General features: G+C 37.2%; 1 protein-coding gene across 1 annotated transcript in view; it reads left to right on the forward strand.

The window, feature by feature from the left end:
* IQCJ (IQ motif containing J) overlaps nucleotides 1-21,931 on the forward strand; it is a 241,104-nt gene that overhangs the window by 100,046 nt on the left and 119,127 nt on the right. The gene's annotated exons all lie outside the window — the stretch shown is intronic.

Below are 21,931 nucleotides of genomic sequence, written 5' to 3' on the forward strand. Positions count from 1 at the left end.
AATCTTTATTATTTATATTTTCCTGCTGGATTTAGGCTTCATTTGCTGTTCTCTTTTCCAGCTTCTTTAGGTGTAAGGTTAGTTTGTGTATGTGAGACTTTCCTTGCTTCTTGAGGAAGGCCCATATTGCTATATACTTCCCTTTTAGGACCGTGTTTGCTGCCTCCAAATGTTCTGAACTTTTGTGTTTTCATTTTCATTTGCTTCCATGCATTTTTAAATTATTCTTTAATTTCCTTTAGTAGAATGTTCTTTAACCTCCATGTATTATTCATTGTTCTTCCAAATTTTTTTCTTGTCATTGATTCAAGTTTCATTGCTTTGTTATTTGAAAATGTGCATGGTATGATCTGTCTTTATATTGGTTGAGCCCTGATTTGTGACCCAGTATGTGATCTTTTCTGGAGAATGTCCCATGTACCCTCAAAAAGAATGTATTCTGCTGCTTTAGGGTGAAATGCTCTGGATATGTATGGATATATCTGTTCAGTCCATCTAGATTCAGTATGTCACTCAGAGCCATTTTTTCCTTTTTGATCTGCTTAGATGTTGTGTCCATTGCTATGAGTGAGGTGTTAAAGTCCCCTACTATTATTTATTATTTATTTTTTAATTTTTTTAAATTTCCTTTCAGTGTAACAGAATTCATTGTTTATGCACCACATCCAGTGCTTCATGCAATACATGCCCTACTATTATTTTATTATTATCAATGAGTTTCTTTTTAATTTTTTTATTAATTGATTTACATATTTGGCTGCTCCCAAGTTAGGGACATAAATATTTACAATTGTTAAATCTTCTTGTTGGATAGACCCCTTTATTATGATATAATGTCCTTCTTTTGTTATTACAGTATTTGATTTAAAATCTAGTTTGTCCGATATAATTATGGGTACTCTGACTAATTTAACATCCATTAGCATGACAAATAGTTCTCCATACCCACACTTTCAATCTGGAGGTGTCTCTAGGTCTAAACTGAGTCTCTTGTAGGCAGCATATTGATGGATCTTGTTTTGTTACCCATTTGGATACCTCATGTCTTTTGATTGGAGCATTTAGTCCATTTACATTCAGAGTAATTTTTGAAAGATATGAATTTAGTTCCATTATATTACCTGTAAAGTTGCTGTTGCTATAGACTCTCTGTTCCTTTCTGGTATTTGTTAGTTTTGGTCTCTCACTCTCTGCTCAAAGCGTCCCTGTTAATATTTCTTGCAGGGCTGATTTAGTGTTCACAGAATCCTTTAGTTTTTGTTTGTCCTGGGAACTCTTTATCTTTCTTTCTATTCTGAATGGTAGCCTTTCTGGATAAAGTATTCTTGGCTGGATATTTTTTCCATTTAGCACACTGAATATATCATGTGAGTTCTTTCTGGTCTGCCCAGTCTCTGTGGATATGTCTGCTCCAGCCTTATGTGTCTACCCTTGTGGGTTAAGGACCTCTTGTCCCTAGCTGCTTTTTTCTCTTTATCTTTGCAATCTGTGAGTGTCACTATAATGTGTCAGAGTGTTGACTTACTTTTGTTGATTCTGAGGGTAGTTCTTTGTGTCTCTTGGACTTGAATGTCTGTTTCCTTTCCCAGATTATGGAAGTTCTCAGCTATAATTTGTTCAAATAAGCAAATTATAAACAAATTTGTTCTGCCCCCTTTCTTCTGGGATGCCTATAATATAGATACTATTTTGTTTTATGGAATCACTAAATTTCCTTAAGTCTGCCTTTGTGATCTAATAATTTTCCTTCCTTCTTCTTTTCAGCTTCATTATTTTTCACATTTTATCTTTTATATCACTGAATCACTTTTCTATCTCATTCATCCTTGTTTTTAATGGCCTCCATGTGGATTCCATCTCAGTTATATCATTTTTAATTTCAGACTGGATAGATTTTAGTTCTTTTATCCCTACAGTAAGGGATTCTTTGATGTTTTCTATGCTTTTTTTAAGTGTAGCTAGTAACTTTATAATCATTTTAAATTTTACTTTAGACATCTTATTTATATCCTCTTGATTAAATCCCTGGTTGAGTACTACTTCCTTTTCTTTCTTTTGGATTGAATTTCTCCATCTCATCATTTGTCCTGAAAAGAAAAGAAAAAAGAAAAAAAGATAACAATAACAACAACTAAAACTTCAGGAAATGTTTCTGGTGTATGCTATGTACACTCTGCTGTTGTGTTTTGGCTGTTCTTTCCCACTTGTCCATCCTCTACAGAGTTCTTCCTTGCTCATAGTGGGGAGTATTTGGACCTTTTTTTTTTATTTTAAAAAATTTTATATATTTGATACAGAGAGAGACAGCAAGAGAGGGAACACAAGCAGGGGGAGCGGGAGAGGGAGAAGCAGGCTTCCTGCTGAGCAGGGAGCTTGATGTGGGGCTCAATCCCAGGACCTTGGGATCATAACCTGAACTGAAGGTGGATGCTTAATGACTGAGCCACACATGTGCTCCTGTTTGGACATTTAACTAGGTGGACTTTGATTTGTTAAGATAAGCCTGGAAAAGGTGGGGGGAGCCTGACCCAAGACAAGAGAAAAGAAAAAGGAACAAAAATGCAAACAAAAAACTATAAGCCTGAATCCAAAGAATAAGAAAGAAAGAAGGAAAAAGAAGTAAGTAAAGAAGAAAAGATAAAAGGATAAGAAACATGATATGAAAAAGAAGAGAAGGAAACAAACCAACAAATAAACAAAAAAGATTATAAGCCTGATACCAAACAAAACAGAAAAAGAATATATGTATATATACACAAAACACACACATATATTATGTATAACAATAAATATATGTAATATATATTATAGATTATACATAACAAAACAGTATACATATAAGATGAAAAATAAATGGAAACATAAAAGTTTTTAAAATTTTAAAAATTAAAACAAAAAAGAAGCAATCCTGGTTCTATCTTCCAATCCTCAGAAGCTGATGTTTTGGAGCACTCTTTAATCAATAGAGTTGGTTCTTGTGGGGGGTTCTTTGTTGGTCTTCTGAGAGAAAGGCCTACTGGGCTAGCTCACAAGCAACTTGCCTGATAAAGATGCCCCAGCCAGGTGCAGGAGGTTGGATTTAGTGTAGGGGCCTCCAACCTCCACTGGAGCCACTGTGTTTCTCTCTGAAGTCCAAACTTTCTGATGTGGGGAGGGAGGAAGGGGTGGTGGTAGAGGGAGAATATGGTGTCACCCCACCCTCTTGTCTCTGAGCAGGGGAATTCCTGGCTATTGCTGTTCAGGAGACCTTCTCAGAAAAGTGAACAATCTCCTCTGTTCCAGGCTTTCTTCGGTTCTCTGCCTTTAACCTGTTTGTTTCCTACCCCTTGACACACCCAGCGCTACAGATGTGCTATATTTTATCTCTGGCTCCTGGTTGGGATTCAAAACTCCAAATTTTAAATGGCCTAGCAAGGTGTGTACCCACTTTCCTCCTCTGGAGGAGAGGCTTGCGGCCTGCCCAGCATGGTCCTATCCCAGAAAAGCAGTCGCACAGTGTGCACCAGGATGCTAGAGTTTATTGTGATACACAGCGAAAATCTGCAACTAGATTATCTGCTGTGTGCAATTCAATTCCCTACTCCATGCTGTCCCAGAAGATCAGTCACACAGAGGCTTGAATCTATTGTGGCAGAAAGTGAAAAGCAGTGGCCAGGTTATCTGCATTCTGCCCATGTCTGCTCTGTGCTCAGTTCTGTCCCAGAAAAGCAGTTGCTTGGCATGCACACGATGGTTTAAGTGTATTGTGGCTCACAACGAAAAGCTGTACAAGGTTATCTGCCCTCTGTGTACACCTCTGTGCCTGCTGTTGAGCACCACTCAAAGGCCCCCAGCTGGTCTTTTGTCCTTGGAAAGGCAAAATACACTCTTCCAAATGTACTCTGGGAAGGAGAGCCATCTCTCCCAGTGTGACCCAGAGAATCTCCTCATTGTGGCTTGTGTGATCCCTACCCACTGTGCTCTCTCCCACTCATTCCCTCTCCCTGACTTTGCTTCACAAAAGGGGTTCCCTCCCCTTTGAGGTCCATGGCTTTCATCTCCCCCAATTCATGGCTCTGAACCTCACATCTGCCACATTCTCTCCCTCTAACTGTGTAGATTGTTTTCTTAATCTTCAGATCATATTCTTAGTTGTTCAAAATAGTTGCCTGTTAATCTAGCTGTGTTTGAGAGATGAGGAAAGTGATCTAGTTGTGTTTGAGGGATGGGGCAAGCTCAAGATACCCCTATTATTACTCCATCTTAACTCCTCTGTCTGATGTTTTTGCTTAAATTCTAGTTAGTTAACATATAGTGTAATATTGGTTTCAGGAATCTAGCCTTCTATCTCTATCTTAGTCTCTGTGCATACCCTTGTATTTATATACTTCCCAGTTTGATTACATACACGAATTTACCTATGTATGTGTATATGTATATAAAATGTGTATGTATATGTAATATATATGCATATATTTATATATCTCTAGGAGCAGGTGATTGATTTAATAAATTAATGGTACATCCTCATAATGGAATAGTCATTAAAAATGATAGTTGTGAAAAGTGGAAAGATGGAAAATGATCATGATTTAAATCCAAATAGAAATGTATATATGCTCTGATTCCAACCATGAACATATATTTGCACATGTACAGATAGTTGTATAGGCATTTGTGTCCCAGAACCACTGGACACTGTTCTTTTCGAAACAGAGCATTAGACAAGTGGTTCTCAAACTTTAAGATCTATCAGGATCATTTAGAGGGCTTATTAAATACAGATTCCTGGACCCCATCCCAAGGACTCTGGGGTAGGGTCTGATGATATGTATGTATGTATGTATGTATGTACGTGTGTACACCAGACAAATAAATCAGAACTTCTGGGAATGTGTCCAAGCTTTCAGTAGGTATTAGAACTCCACAGGTGATTCCTATGTGCAGCTAAAGGTATGGGCCAATGCTTGTAATCCAGTGGTTCTCAAAGTTGGGTGTGCATCAGATTTGCCTGGAGGGCTTTTTGAAGCAGATTGCTGGGTCCCACTCCCAGAGTTTCTGATTCAGTAAGTCTGTGGCTGACTAGGGAACCTGCATTTCTAACAACTTCCTGGGTGATGCTGATGTTGCTAGTTCACAGACCATCCATTAAGAGACATTGCTTCAAAGTTTAGACTCTTGTGATCTGTGCTAGCTGACTGAACCATAACACTTCCACTAGTGTCACTGAAAATTAAAACATTTTTGGAATGTATTGTAGCAGTATATATTAAGAATCATAAACACCTCCATCTGTGTTGGTCTAGTAATTCCACTTTGGGGAATCTATCCTAAGAAAATAGACTAGGTATGGAAAATGGCTATAAGCTTGATGTTCACAGGACTGCTTTTTATAATGGTCAGAATATTATATAGCTAAAAATGTCTAAAAGTAGGTGATTGGTGCATTCCCATGGAATAGTCATTAAAAATGATAGCTGTGAAAGTTGGCAACATGGAAAATTGTCGTGATTTAAATCCTCATAAAAATGTATAAATGCTTATGATTACAGCCATGAAAAAGTACACATAGGAAGAAAATATCAGAAGGACATAAACTAAAACAGTAAATGTCATATCAAGATGATGGGATTTTTTTTCTTTCCTTCATTTCCAAATTCTCTATGACTGTGTTTATCAATTTTATAACTATAGTTATAACTGCATTATACATATATACATTTTTATATTTGGCATCAAGTTACTCATTACCACTTTTCTTCATGATAATGTGGTTTTATCTTGGTTTGAAGGAAAATTTCTAAGAATTTCGCATTTGCCTGCAGATCCTAATTGCAACCTCTCCTAAGTGACAGCACATGCTCTGTCTCCTACAGCTTCTGTTCAGAAATTCTCTGAGTGATGTTAATTACCTCAGAGGTGACACAGAAAGCTTAAAGGTTCCTATTAGGCAGAGAGCAGCCAAAGAAAGAGGCAGGGGGCATGTTGATGTTTCTTTTTTATGATAATTGATAAGGCATTCAAATGAAACTCATCTCTAATCATTATGCCTGAAATCTCTAAAGGATTTGTAAGAAACTCCAATTATACTCTTTGGTACTGTGCTGGTTCACCAGAGGAGTTGAGAGTTATTTTTCTAAGTCACTGTATAAGACAATGTATAACACATAAAATCCTATGACAGATGTACATGTCTTGGGGTAATCTTGCTTTGCAGACCTTATTAAGACTAGATCACCTGCCAGAAACAAACCTACAGTCTTTAGGACTAGACTGTGGATAGCCCTTAGGATGGCACATAGAACTCAAATTGGCAAAAATTACTATATTCCATGTTTAGTCTTTAATTTCTTGATGCTAAGATTTTAATTATACTTTTTTTTTATAGTTTCTTTTCTAAGCTATTGACATTAACAGTGTTCAGAAGTGAAGTGTCCTTGGAATACAGGGTGATTTTTATATCTTTAACCCAAGGGTTTTCTGCATTTTGGAAGATATTATTAATATTATCATATTATTATTTATAATAGAAACATATCTCAATTTGTAAACAAATTTTACCAGTTTTTTTGCTGACCATTGACCCTTTTATTTCATGCTAACATTCCAGGATAATTTCTCTTCTTGTTCAAATACATCCCTTCTTTCAGATATCTGTGGGTGGTAATTCTTATGCACATGAAAATATCTTTATTTCCAGTCTCTAATTAGTTAGGATAAAGAATTTTAAATTTTCTTAGCACACTTTGGAGATACTCTCCATTGTCTTTTGCCTCTTTTGTTGCTGATGAGTTTGCTGCCAAGTGATTGTCATTTCTTCTGGGCAACATTTTTTTCTGTCCATGCTCTTTTTCCTTGATATCTTGCCAGTTTACTACACTATGTCTGGATGTGAATTTAAACTGTATGTATTCTGCTTATGTATTATGTGATCCTTTCCATCAGACAACTCATGTTTTTCTCCAGTTCTGGAAGATTCTTAGCAATTACCTCCTTCTGAAAATTCTCTTAGACGTATCTTAAAACTTTTCAGTGAATCCTCCAGATCTCTTAATTCTCTCTCATAATTTTCATCCCTTTGTATTTCTCTGCTGTATTATCTGGGATTTCCTCTGTTCTAACTTCTAGTTCATTGAATCTCTTTGTACTTCTTTTTTAATCCACTCATCTACTGAGTTTTTATTTCTCTCTTTTTCTTCTAATAATTTTTAAAAAGTTTTTTATAAACATATAATGTATTATTAGCCCCAGGGGTACAGGTCTGTGAATTGCCAGGTTTACACACTTCACAGCACTCACCATAGCACATACCCTCCCCAATGTCCATAATCCCACCACCGTCTCCCTCATCTACTGAGTTTTAAAAATTTCAATGACTTCATTTTTCATTTATAAAATTTTTAATTGCTTTTTTTTGTATCTTCCTGTTTGAGTTTTCTATTTTTTATTTTTGTTGTATAAGCTCCTATTTGTGCTTTACGGATGCTGTCCTCTGATTTATTTAAAGATTTTAAACAACAAAATTTTCTGATTATTCAAGTATTTCTCTTTCCTTGAGTATAAAATCTCCTTTGGTTATAGTTTTAACCTATGTTTTGTGTTAAAGATAGATTTCAAAATTATTCTTTACATAAAAGAACAAATTTTTCCAATATACACATAAGGAGAGATTAGTATAAACACCCATATTTACACCTCCAGGAATAAAAAAATGCTGAAATTTTGTTATAAATACTTCAGATTATTTTAAGAGTAATAAGCATTTATAGATACTTAAAATTTATATGTAAGTATGCTTAAAATACATTTTTATCATCAGGTTACTTCTATTGCATTATAAAGGCTAACTTCTGTCCTAAAATGTGAATTATGTTACTTATACAAATTTGTTCAAATATATTACACAATAATGTTTCCATAATATTTAATATTTGATATTTCTCAAAATTTATAAAAATAGTTTATTGTGCTATTTTGCAATATCTTTTCTTCATCTTAGCCATTTTTTTTTTAATTTTTTTTTATTTTTTTCAGCATAACAGTATTCATTATTTTTGCACCACACCCAGTGCTTCATGCAATCCGTGCCCTCTACAATACCCACCACCTGGTGCCCCCAACCTCCCACCCCCCACCCCTTCAAAATTCTCAGATCGTTTTTCAGAGTCCATAGCTCTCATGGTTCATCTCCCCTTCAATTTCCCTCAACTCATCTTAGCCATATTTTTTAGATCTATATTGGTGCATATGGAGCACACATTTATGTACATATCTCACTGTGTACTTGTTCAGGAATTTCTCAGTAGAAGGTATATAAAGTGGAATACATGGGTCATAAGTTGAGTTCATTTTCAACTTTACTAGATAGTATGAAATTGTTACCTAAGTTCTTGTACTGATCTATACTCCCCTTCACCAGCAATATATCAGAATTCCCATTTCTCCATATTGTGATTGATAATTTTTGGTGATTTTGTTTCTAAAAATCAGCTTTATTTTCACTGAGATTTTTAAAATTTAATTTTATTATTTTCAGTGTTCCAAGACTCATTGTTTATGCATCACACTCAGTGCTCCATGCAATACTGAGGTTTTTTTTTTTTTTAAGATTTTATTTATTTATTTGACAGATGGAGATCACAAGTAGGCAGAGAGGCAGGCAGAGAGAGAGAGGGGGAAGCAGGCTTCCCCGCTGAGCAGAGAGCCCGATGTGGGGCTCGATCCTAGGACCCTGGGATCATGACCTGAGCCGAAGGCAGAGGCTTTAACCCACTGAACCACTCAGGTGCCCCGCAATACTGAGTTTTAACAGAAATATATGCCCTACTATAATTAGGATCGAGACATTTCCATCACCCAAAAAGTTATTTCTTGCCCCTTTGGACCACTCCCCTTTCCCACCCATAGTCTCTAGCAAGCACTTGTCTGATTTCATTCACTAGTTTTCTTTTTTCCTAGAATTTTTCTTAACATAATGTGTATTTGAGAGTCATCCATGTTGTTGCATGTATCAGTAGTTTGTTTCTTTTTATTGTTGAGTAGTATTCTATATAGATAATCTACGTATTGATGGAAGATTGTTGGTAATATAGGTTGGTTCCTGTTTGGAGCTATTATGAATAGAGGTGATATTCATCTATGAGCTTTTGTGTAGATTACGTAAATACTCAGGACTAGAATTTCTGAGTTGTATGGTAAGTATATTTTTAACTGTGTAAGAAGCTGGTAAACTGTTTTTCCAAAGCGGCTGCACCATGTTGGATTCCTACTTCATAGGAACTTTATACATTAGAGTTCCCGTTGCTCTACTTCTTTGCCAACACTTGAAATTGTCACTCTTAATGTTAATCATTTAACTGGGTGTGTGCATTGCCCTAATGACTAATGATGTAGAGCATTTTTCATGTGCTCACTTTCCATTCATGTAGCCTGTTCAGTAAAGTTTTTGTTCAAATTTTTTGCCTGTTCTGAAACAAATTGTCTTCTTAATATTCCATCATAGGACTTTTTTATGTATACTGAACAAAATTCTTCAGTAAGATATATATTTTTCAAATATTTTCCTTGGAGTCCCTTTCCATGAATGTCCTTGGATTGCCCTTTTATTTTCTTAAAATGCCTTTTAAAGAACTCAAATCTCGATCCCAGGACTCTGGGATCATGACTGGAGCCAAAGGCAGTCGCTTAATGCCTTTTAAAGAACTCAAATCTCGATCCCAGGACTCTGGGATCATGACTGGAGCCAAAGGCAGTCGCTTAATGACTGAGCCACCCAGGTGCCTCAGAAATTTTTCTATTTTTAATTTTTTATTTTATTTTTAATGTTTTGGTTTTTATTATCTGTTTCAGTTTTAAAAATACTTTTTCTTTAAAAATTTGACATTGATATATGCATTTTAGAAGAATACCAATAGAATTAATGAGTTTTTAAATTTTAATATTTAATTAGTAAATACCTAACTTACTTTACTACACTTAATAGTTGCATATATATCTATATAAAAGTAACACAAGATATTGAAATGCCTTATTCTTGTTGAAAATGTAACTAAATTTTAACTTTCTTTAACAATAGCAATAGTTCTGCATTCTGTAGCAGTATTGCCCAACAGAAATGTAAGGCAAACCACATATGTAATTATATACATAATTTAAACTTTCCAAGTAACTACTTAACAAATTAAAAGAAAAAGGTGACCCACCTTTGAGTGAAACCATACCATAATTTTCTTTCTCTGCTTATTTCATTTAGCATAATTCTCTCCAGTTCCATCCATGTCAATGCAAATGGTAGGTATTCATCCTTTCCGATGGCTGAGTAATATTCCATTGTATATATGAACCACATCTTTTCTATCCATTCATCTGTTGAAAGACATCTGGGCTCCTTCCACAGTTTGGCTATTGTGGACATTGCTGCTATGAACAGTGAGGTGCATGTGCCCCTTCTTTTCACATATGTATCTTTGGGGTAAATACTTAATAGAACAATTGTTGGGTCATAGGGTAGCTCTATTTTTAACATCTTGAGAAACCTCCATACTGTTTTCCAGAGTGGCTGTACCAGCTTGCATTCCCACCAACTGTGTCAGAGGGTTCCTCTTTCTCCACATCCCCACCAACATTTGTTGTTTCCTATCTTGTTAATTTTTGTCATTCTAACCTCTGTAAGGTGGTATCTCCTTGTGGTTTTGATTTCTATTTCCCTGATGGGCTGGTGATCTTTAACATTTTTTCATGTGTCTGTTGGTCATTTCCATGTCTTCTCTGGAGAAATGTCTGTTCATGCCTTCTGCCCATTTCTTAACTGGATTATTCGTTTTTGGGGTGTTGAGTTTAAGAAGTTCTGTATAGATCTTGGATACCAGCCCTTTATCTGTAATGTCATTTGCAAATATTTTCTCCCATTCCATTGGTTGCCTCTTAGTTTTGTTGAGTATTTCTTTGTTACACAGAAGCTTTTTATCTTAATGAAGTCCCAATAGTTCATTTTTGTTTTGTTTCCCTTGCCTTTAGAGATGTGTCTTGCAAGAAGTTGCTGCGCCCAAGGTCAAAGATGTTGCTGCCTGTGTTCTCTAGGATTTTGTTGGATCCCATCTCACATTGAGGTCTTTCATCAATTTTGAGTTTCTCTTTGTGTATGGTGTAAGGAAATGGTCCAGTTTCATTCTTTTGCTTGTGGCTATCCAATTTCCCCAGCACCATTTGTTGAAGAGACTTTTTTTCCATTGGATATTCTTTCCTGCTTCATTGAAGATTATTTAACCATAGAGTAGAGGGTCCATTTCTGGGCTCTCTATTCTGTTCCATGGATCTATGTGTCTGTTTTTGTGCCAGTACCATACTGTCTTGATGATCACAGCTTTGTAATATAGCTTGAAGTCAGGCATTCTGATACCACCTGATCTTTGGTTTTCTTTTTCAACATTCCCCTAGAGATTCGGGATCTTATCTGTTTCCATACAAATTTTGGGATTGTTTGTTCCTGCTCTGTGAAAAATGTCAGTAGTATTTTGTTGGGGATTGCATTGAAAGTGTAAATTGTTTGGGGCAACATAGACATTTTCATAATGTTTATTCTTCCAATCCATGAGCATGGGATATTTTTCCATCTCTTTGTGTCTTCCTCAATTTCTTTCATAAGTGTTCTGTAGTTTTCAGAGTACAGATACTTTACCTCCTTGGTTAGGTTCATTCTTAGGTATCTTAAGGTTTTTGGTGCAATTGTAAATGGAATCAATTCCTTAATTTTTCTTTCTTCAGTCACATTGTTAGTGTATAGAAATGCAACTGATTTCTGTGCATTGATTTTTGTATCCTGCCACATTGCTGAATTGCTGTATGAGTTCTCATAATTTGGAGATGGAGTGTTTTGGTTTGTCCACATAAAGTATTATGTCGTCTGTGAAGAGAGAGAGTTTGACTTCCTTGGCAATTTGGATACCTTTTATTTCTTTTTGTTTGATTGCTGAGGCTAGGACTTCTGGTACTATTTAAACAATAGTGGTAAGAGTGGGCATCCATGTTGTGTTCTTGATCTTAAGGGAAGAGCTCTCAGTTTTTCCCTTTGAGAATGATACTTGCTGTGGGCTTTTCATAGATGGCTTTTATGATTTTGAGGTATGTTCTCTCTGTTCCTATACTTTCAAGAGTTTTAATCAAGAAAGGATGCTGTCTTTTTTCAAGTACTTTTCCTGCATCAATTGAGAGGATAATACGGTTCTTGTCTCTTTTGCTAATGTGATCTACCGCATTGATTGATTTGTGAATGTTGAACCAGCCCTGCATCCCAGGAATAAATCCCATCTGGTCGTGGTGAATAATCCTTTTAATGTACTGTTGTATCCTATTGATAGGATCTTGTTGAGTATTTTGGCATCCATGTTCTTCAGGGATATTTGTCTATAATTCTCCTTTTTGATGGAGTCTTTATCTTGTTTTGGGATCTGGGTAATGCTGGTCCCATAGATTAAGTTTGGACATTTTCCTTCTATTTCTGTTTTTTTTTTTTTAACTTATTTTTCAGCATAACAGTATTCATTATTTTTTTATATTCCTTTTTTAAATTTTTTTTTATTTTTTCAGTGTAACAGTATTCATTATTTTTGCACCACACCCAGTGCTCCATGCAATCCGTGCCCTCTCCAATACCCACACCACCTGGATCTCCCAACCTCCCACCCCCCACCCCTTCAAAACCCACAGATTGTTTTTCAGAGTCCATAGTCTCTCATGGTTCACCTCCCCTTCCAATTTCCCTCAACTCCCTTCTCCTCTCCATCTCCCCTTGTCCTCCCTGCTATTTGTTATGCTCCACAAATAAGTGAAACCATATGATAATTGACTTTCTCTGCTTGACTTATTTCACTCAGCATAATCTCTTCTAGTCCTGTCCATGTTCCTACAAAAGTTGGGGAATCAGAAGAGACCCCGAATCGCTAAGGAAATGTTGAAAACAAAAATAAAACTGGGGGCATCACGTTACCTGATTTCAAGCTTTACTATAAAGCCATGATCACCAAGACAGCATGGTACTGGCATAAAAACAGACACATAGACCAGTGGAACAGAGTAGAGAGCCCAGATATGGACCCTCAACCCTATGGTTGATTAATCTTTGACAAAACAGGAAAAAATAAACAGTGGAAAAAAGACAGTCTCTTCAATAAATGGTGCTGGGAAAACTGGACAGCTATATGCAGAAGAATGAAACTCGACCATTCTCTTACACCGTACACAAGGATAAACTCAAAATGGATAAAAGATCTCAACGTGAGACAGGAATTCATCAGAATCCTAGAGGAGAACATAGGCAGTAACCTCTTCGATATCAGCCACAGCAACTTCTTTCAAGATATGTCTCCAAAGGCAAAGGAAACAAAAGCAGAGATGAACATTTGGGACTTCATCAAGATCAAAAGCTTCTGCACAGCAAAGGAAACAGTCAAGAAAACAAAGAGGCAACCCACAGAATGGGAGAAGATATTTGCAAATGACAGTACAGACAAAAGGTTGATATCCAGAATCTATAAAGAACTCCTGGAACTCAACACACACAAAACAGACAATCATATCAAAAAATGGGCAGAAGATATGAACAGACACTTCTCCAATGAAGACATACAAATGGCTATCAGACACATGAAAAAATGTTCATCATCACTAGCCATCAGGGAGATTCAAATTAAAACCACATTGAGATACCACCTTACACCAGTTAGAATGGCCAAAATTAGCAAGACAGGAAACAACATGTGTTGGAGGGGATGTGGAGAAAGGGGAACCCTCTTACACTGTTGGTGGGAATGCACGTTGGTGCAGCCACTTTGGAGAACAGTGTGGAGATTCCTCAAGAAATTAAAAATAGAGCTTCCCTATGACCCTGCCATTGCACTACTGGGTATTTACCCCAAAGATACAGATGTAGTGAAAAGAAGGGCCATCTGTACCCCAATGTTTATAGCAGCAATGGCCACGGTCGCCAAACTGTGGAAAGAACCTAGATGCCCTTCAACGGACGAATGGATAAGGAAGATGTGGTCCATATACACTATGGAGTATTCCATCAGAAAGGATGAATACCCAACTTTTGTAGCAGTATTCATTATTTTTGCACCATACCCAGTGCTCCATGCAATCCATGCCCTCTCTAATACCCACCACCTGGTTCCCCCAACCTCCCACCCCCCACCCCTTCAAAACCCTCAGATTGTTTTTCAGAGTCCATAGTCTCTCATGGTTCACTTCCCCTTCCAATTTCCCTTAACTCCCTTCTCCTCTCCATCTCCCCTTGTCCTCCATGCTATTTGTTATGCTCCACAAATAAGTGAAACCATATGATAATTGACTCTCTCTGCTTGACTTATTTCACTCAGCATAATCTCTTCCAGTCCTGTCCATGTTGCTACAAAATTGTTTTTCAACATTTCCTTAGCAATTCGGGGTCTCTTCTGATGCCATACAAATTATACACTAACAATGAAAATACAGAAAGGGAAATTAGATTCCATTTACTATAGCACCAAGAACCATAAGATACCTGGGAATAAACCTAACCAAAGAGGTAAAGGATCTGTACTCGAGGAAGTACAGAACACTCATGAAAGAAGTTGAAGAAGACACAAAAAGATGGAAGACCATTCCATGTTCTTGGATCGGAAGAATAAACATTGTTGAAATGTCTATACTGCCTAGAGCAGTCTATACTTTTAATGCCATTCTGATCAAAATTCCACCAGTATTCTTCAAAGAGCTGGAGCAAATAATCTATTTCTGTTTTTTGAAACAGCTTCAGAAGAATAGGTATTATTTCTTTTTTAAATGTTCGGTAGAATTCCCCTGGGAAGCCATCTGGCCCTGGACTCTTGTGTCTTGGGAGTTTTTTGATTACTGTTTCAATTTCCTTGCTGGTTATTAATCTGTTCAGATTATCTATTTCCTCCTGTTTCAGTCTTGGTAGTTTATAAGTTTCTGGGCAACATAGACATCCATTTCTTTCAGATTGCATAGTTTGTTGGCATATAGCTGCTTGTAGTAAGTTCTAACAATTGTCTCTATTTCCTTGGAACATAAGGAATAGCACAGAGGACCACAGGGGAAGGGAGGGAAAACTGAATAGGAAGAAATCAGAGAGGGAGACAAACCATGAGAGACTCTGGACTCCGGGAAACAAACTGACAGTTACAGAAGGGAGCAGGGATGGGGGATGGAGTAATGGGGTGATGGGTATTAAGGAGGGCACATGTTTTGATGAGCACTGGGTATCATATGCAACTAATGGATCATTGAACACTACATCAAAAACTAATGATAATATATTGGCTAACTGAACATAATAAAAAAGAAAAAGGTGAAACTAATTTTATTATATATTTTATTTAACTGAAATATATCCCATAATGTTATCATTTCAACATATAATCACTATGAAAAGTAATGAGATATTTTAGATTCTTTCATACACTTCTTCAAATGTGGCACAAGCCACATTTTAAGCACTCATTGGGCACATATAACTAGTAGTGAGTCATATTTATTGGCCAGGACATATTTTAGAGGAAAGGCAAAATTTATTCCAATTTAATAATCTCCTATAGTATACACAATGCTATACAAAGTGTTGACAAAATATATGAGATTCAACTGGATAGCCAGGGGAATATAAAAAAATAATTTCAGCTTTGAAGATTTCCTGGAAACACCATTGGGTAGTTTATTAAAGCTCTATTTGTTTATTACACCCTGGAAAGTGGATGTAGGTCTCAGAAATCCTGTTAGTGACGAGAATACTTTCATCTTAAATGAAAAACAGTAGGGAGGCTTTTTGTTAGAACTGCACACCCAAGTTTCTTTCTGCAGGCAAAGGAATAAATAGTTTTTCAGTATTACTATTCAATGACCCATATCAATGGGGCTCCTTCTGAATGGTTTTCATTGGTTTATCACAAAATTCCCACACTATATTAGAATCTGGTTATGTGCTCTTCTTTCCTCCCCCTGTTCAGCAATCCACATATAGCAATTTTCTAGGTCACTGCTTGCCTATTAGAATGCCTGGTGAAAGATAACAATTAAATATGCCAAGTGCTAGAAGGGACATGGAGCAACTGAAACTCCTGCACTATTGTTGGAAAACACTTTCTTATAAAATTAAACATATCTTTATTACCACCTGACCCAGAAGTCCTACTCTGAGGTATTTACTGAAGTGAATGAAAATTCAAGTGTGTACAAATCAAGGATTTCCAGGAATTAGAGACGTAGGAAAGCAATGATTATGAAAAACTCAAGAAAATTTTTTGAGGTGATGAAACATTTCTTTATCTTGATTGCATTAATAGTTGCATAATTGTATGCATTTGCCAGACTCATAGAGCCATGCATGAAAATGATTGACCTTTACTGTAGATATTACTAAACGAATGTTTTGGGTTACTATTAAATGCTAGGACCAAAGGAGGGACAAAGGTAATAGAGTATAAATATGATACAACACCAGTTCATGCAAAGTAATGGGATTTGACCTGGAAACCAATATTGCTTTGGCATAATTCAACTCAATAAATGCATATTGATTGCCTAACTTGTGTCAGATACTGTTCTTGGTCCATGAATAGATAGTAAGACAGTTGCTGACTTTAGGAAACAATGTACTTTTTTGTTTTTAATGACATATTCAGGCATATAATTAACATCTTTATAATTTATTTTCTAAAGCTAAGTAAATACAGTTTTAAGCATGTTTTCTTTAAAGCAAACCCAAAAAGGGGCACCTGGGTAGCTCAGTCAGTTAAGGGTCCAACTCCTGATTTCAGCTAAGGTTATGAACTCAGCATTGTGAGATGGAGCTTCCATTGAGCCTCCTCCCACCCTTCCAGCCCCATTTGGAGGTCACATCATGGGGGCTCTGCACTCAGTGGGAAGTTTGCTTCTCTCTTCTCCCTCTTCCCCTCCCTCTGCTCCTACTTGTGCTCACTTGTGCGTACTCTCTCTCTCTCTGTCTGTCTCAAATAAGTAAATCTTTAAAGCAAACCGAAGAAGCTGTTCAGAAGGGACACTAGGCAGTAACAGCTTTTGAAATATGTATTCATTTCTATTCCTTCTCATGTTTGGGATGTGAGTACCCTTGGAGTGAATTCACTGTGAAGTAGGTGATATTAAGTATAAGAGTGCCCTAAGTAATAGGAAAAGGCCCATCATGGGAAAGAGTGTGCTAAGATGTATCATACATCTCTAGCACTGATGATTCTGTACAAGACCCAACTTGACTGGCAGCTGCTTAATCTTGGGTGAATGACTTGTTACCTAGTAATGAAACCACTCACTGATGATGGAAGCCATTGCAATCCTGCAATCAGCCCAATAAGGTCCATTTCTGATGAGAATGAAGCAGGAGTCTTGGCACAACTGAATATTCAGAGAGTGACCAAAACATTATCTCACAGTGCCACACCTTCTGGGTGTCTTAAGGTTATACCCCTATGTGCTTTATACCAATAGCTTTTTTCTTTATCTGCTTCTTATGTTCTGCCCCTGGGTTGTATGCTGTCTCATCTTTTCATAGTGTTCTTCTCTGAAGGGAGTAGACCTGTGGGACATCCAGGTAGAAAATAAGTTCTATATTTGCATAGTGCTTCATGACTATGGAGCATTTTAATTTTTTATGTCTTATTTTATTTAAATTCAGTTAGTTAACATATAGTGTATCATTAGTTTCAGATGTAGAGTTCAGTTAATCATAAGTTGCATATAACATCCAGTGCTCATTACATCATATGCCCTCCTTAATGCCCATCACAGTTTCCCCATCCTCTCACTGACCTCCCCCCGCCACCCGAAGCCCTCATTTTGTTTCCTATGGTTAAGAGTCTCTTATGGTTTTCCTCCCTCTCTGTTTTGTCTAATTTTATTTTTCCTTCCCTTCCCCATGGTCCTCTGTTTTATTTATTAAATTCCACATATGAGTGAAACCATATGATAGTTGTCTTTCTCTAATTGACTTACTTTGTTTAGCAATAGTATCCTCTAGTTCCAGCCACATCCTTATAAATGGTCAGACTTCATCCTTTTTGGTTGTTGAGTAATACACACACACACACACACACACACCCCACCTTTTTTTCATTCATAGCATTTTTTTCATTAATATATAATGTATTATTTGTTTCAGTGGTACAGGTCTGTGAATCATCAGTCTTACACAATTCACAGCACTCACCATCACATACACCCTCTCCAATGTCCATGACCCAGCTTCCCTATCCTTCGCCCCTGTCCAGCAACCCTCACTTTGTTTCCAGAGATTAAGAGTCTCTTATGGTTTGTCTCTCTTCCCGTCCCATCTTATTGCATCGTTCCCTGCTTTCCCTCCATGACCTCCTGCCCTGCCTCTCAAATTCCTCATAACAGAGAGATCATATGATAATTGTCTTTCTCTGAGTGACTTATTTTGCTTAGCACAATACCGTCTAGATCCATCCAAATGGCAATATTTCGGGTTTTTTGATGGATGCATAGTATTCCATTGTATATATTTACCACATCTTCTTTATCCATTCATCGGTTGATGGATGTCCAGGGTCTTTCCATAGTTTGGCTACTGTACACCACCTCTTCTTTATCCATTCATCTATTGATGGACATCTGGGATCTTTCCATATTTTGGCTATTGTAGACATTGCTATTGTCAACATCAGGGTACAGGTTCCCTATTGGATCACAGTTTTATATCCTTTGGGTAAATACCCAGTAGTCTGGAATTGTGATGCCACTATCTTTGGTTTTCTTTTTCAACATTCCTCTGGCTGTTTGGGGTCTTTTCTGATTCCATCCAAATTTTAGAATTGTTTGTTCCAGCTCTTGATTCTTTGCCAATTTGGATACACTTTATTTCTTTTTGTTGTCTGATTGGTAAGGCTAGGACTTCTAGTACTATGTTGACTAATAGTAGTGAGAGTGGACATCCCTGTCTTGTTGCTGATCTTAGGGGAAAAGCTCTCAGTTTTTCCTTGTTGAGGGTGATATTTGCTGTGGGTCTTTCCTAGATGGCTTTTATGATGTTGAGGTATATTCCCTCTATCCCTACGCTGTGGAGAGTTTTAATCAAGAAAGGATGATGTGGGGTTTTTTTAAGATTTTTTAAAATTATTATTTTTTTAAAATTTATTTTCAGCCTAACAGTATTCATTGTTTTTGCACCACACCCAGCGCTCCATGCAATATGTGCCCTCTCAAATACCCACCACCTGGATCCCCCAACCTCCCACCTCCTGCCCCTTCAAAACCCACAGATTGTTTTTCAGAGTCCATAGTCTCTCATGGTTCACCTCCCCTTCCAATTTCCCTCAACTCCCTTCTCCTCTCCATCTCCCCTTGTCCTCCCTGCTATTTGTTATGCTCCACAAATAAGTGAAACCATATGAAAATTGACTCTCTCTGCTTGACTTATTTCACTCAGCATAATCTCTTCCAGTCCTGTCCATGTTGCTACAAAAGTTGGGTATTCATCCTTTCTGATGGAGGCATAATACTCCATAGTGTATATGGACCACATCTTCCTTATCCATTCGTCCATTGAAGAGCATCTAGGTTCTTTCCACAGTTTGGCGACCGTGGCCATTGCTGCTATAAACATTGGGGTACAGATGGCCCTTCTTTTCACTACATCTGTATCTTTGGGGTAAATACCCAGTAGTGCAATGGCAGGGTCATAGGGAAGCTCTATTTTTAATTTCTTGAGGAATCTCCACACTGTTCTCCAAAGTGGCTGCACCAACTTGCATTCCCACCAACAGTGTAAGAGGGTTCCCCTTTCTCCACATCCCCTCCAACACATGTTGTTTCCTGTCTTGCTAATTTTGGCCATTCTAACTGGTGTAAGGTGGTATCTCAATGTGGTTTTAATTTGAATCTCCCTGATGGCTAGTGATGATGAACATTTTTTCATGTGTCTGATAGCCATTTGTATGTCTTCATTGGAGAAGTGTCTGTTCATATCTTCTGCCCATTTTTTGATATGATTGTCTGTTTTGTGTGTGTTGAGTTCCAGGAGTTCTTTATAGATCCTGGATATCTTATTTATTTATTTGACAGACAGAGATTGCAAGTAGGCAGAGAGGGGGAAGCAGGCTCCCCACTGAGCAGAGAGCCCGATGTGGGGCTTGATCCCAGAACTCTTTGAGATCATGACCCTAGCAGAAAGCAGAGGCTTAACACACTGAGCCACTCAGGTGCCCCAATGTTTTTTTTTTTTTTTTTCAAATATTTTTTCTGTATCAATTGAGAGGATCATAGGGTTCTTGTCCTTTCTTTTATTAATGTGATGTATACATGTTGATTGATTCGTGGATATTGAACCACCCTTACAGCCCAGGAAATAATCCCACCTGGTCAATGTGAATAATCCTTTTACTGTAGTGTTGGATCCTATTGGCTAATATCTTGTTGAGAATTTTTACAACCATATTCATCAGGGATATTGGTCTCTAATTATCCTTTTTGGTAGGATCTTTGTCTAGTGTTGGGATCAAGTAGAGCACTTTTTTTTTTTTAATCCTCAAAACAGTGCTGTATGGTAAATAAAGGTGATATTATTATTTCAGTCAGGAAGGAACAAGAGTCTATAGAGAGGTTGTAAGTTGCTCAAGTTGCCCAACAAGTTTAGGATGGAATCCATTCTCAGTTTTGAACCTTCTGATCCCTTGTCCAGTGCACTTTCAACTCTATCATGATACCTTGTTACTAACTGTGCTAGCTTTTGGTCTAAGAAGCTATGAGTGGTGATATAGTTTTGTTTCACTTTAAATGATATTCTGAGTACAGGGTATGGATCCCTCATGCCCAAATCATCTCTAGCACAATGCCCATGAATAAGAGTTATACCGAACCAGTGTTAAATGAAAGAATGATGTCTGTTTCCTTCTTTGATCCAAATACTGTATACCAATTGCCTTTGTGTCAGTCGATTTGTTAGTATACAGTTCAGATGGAATAAGACATGGAACAAAGAGCAGCAATGTGGCAGTTGCCTGATCTGCATTTAAGAGTCTGTATTGGGTTGAGGGGCAGAGGGAGAGAGAATCTTAAGCAGACTCCATGCTGAGTGTAGAGCTGATGCAATGTTAGATCCTACGACCCTGAGATCATAACCTGAGCTGAAGCCAAGAGTCAGACACAACCAAATGCACCACCAAGGAGCCCCTGAACTATTTTGATATGGTCCAAGTTTCCTACATAAAGTCTCTACTTCTGGCAGCTGTGACCTGGAAGTTTTATGTCCACTCTGATTTTTCCTGCTTTCAAATACCTTTCAAAGGATCTATGAAACTGGTAACCAGTTGGTAGGCTTGTAGTAATATTGATTTTAACCAGTGTAAGTGATAGTTACCATGATGCAGTTATCTGAGGGAAAATGAAAAGGCTCTTGTAGGCCTATCATGCCACTGGAATATATATCTGTTAAATTCTCACATTTTTTCTTCTTGGCTTAAAGTATCTGTTGCAGGTGTGGGAGAAAAGATGTGAGATATTCAGCCAGTGTTAGCTACCAATAAGTTGGTATTAATCAAGCAAGTATTTAGTTTACATTTCTATGAAAAGAGACTATGAAATTACTATAAAAATAACTACTTCCTAGTAAGTATTTAGTAAAGATATAGCTTTAATATGTTATTTCCTTTACTTTCACAACAAGCTTATGAGGACATTTTGAATGAGGGACAGAGACTTAGAGATTAAATAGTATGCTCAACTAAAAAATGGGAGAGCCAGAATTCCAATCCAGATTTACCTTTGCTGTGATTTTGTGAGCAAGACACAGCCCTTGTACTCAGGTAGATTCAAATGTACATGGAATCCTGAGAAAAGACTAAGCAAGCGGAGAATTAACAATTCATGGCAGATATGATGGGATCTATAAGAAGAGAATGAGCAAATGTGTCTTGCGATTTGTTAA

Source organism: Lutra lutra, chromosome 1 (assembly GCF_902655055.1).
Source record: "Lutra lutra chromosome 1, mLutLut1.2, whole genome shotgun sequence".
Taxonomy (NCBI): Eukaryota; Metazoa; Chordata; class Mammalia; order Carnivora; family Mustelidae; genus Lutra; species Lutra lutra.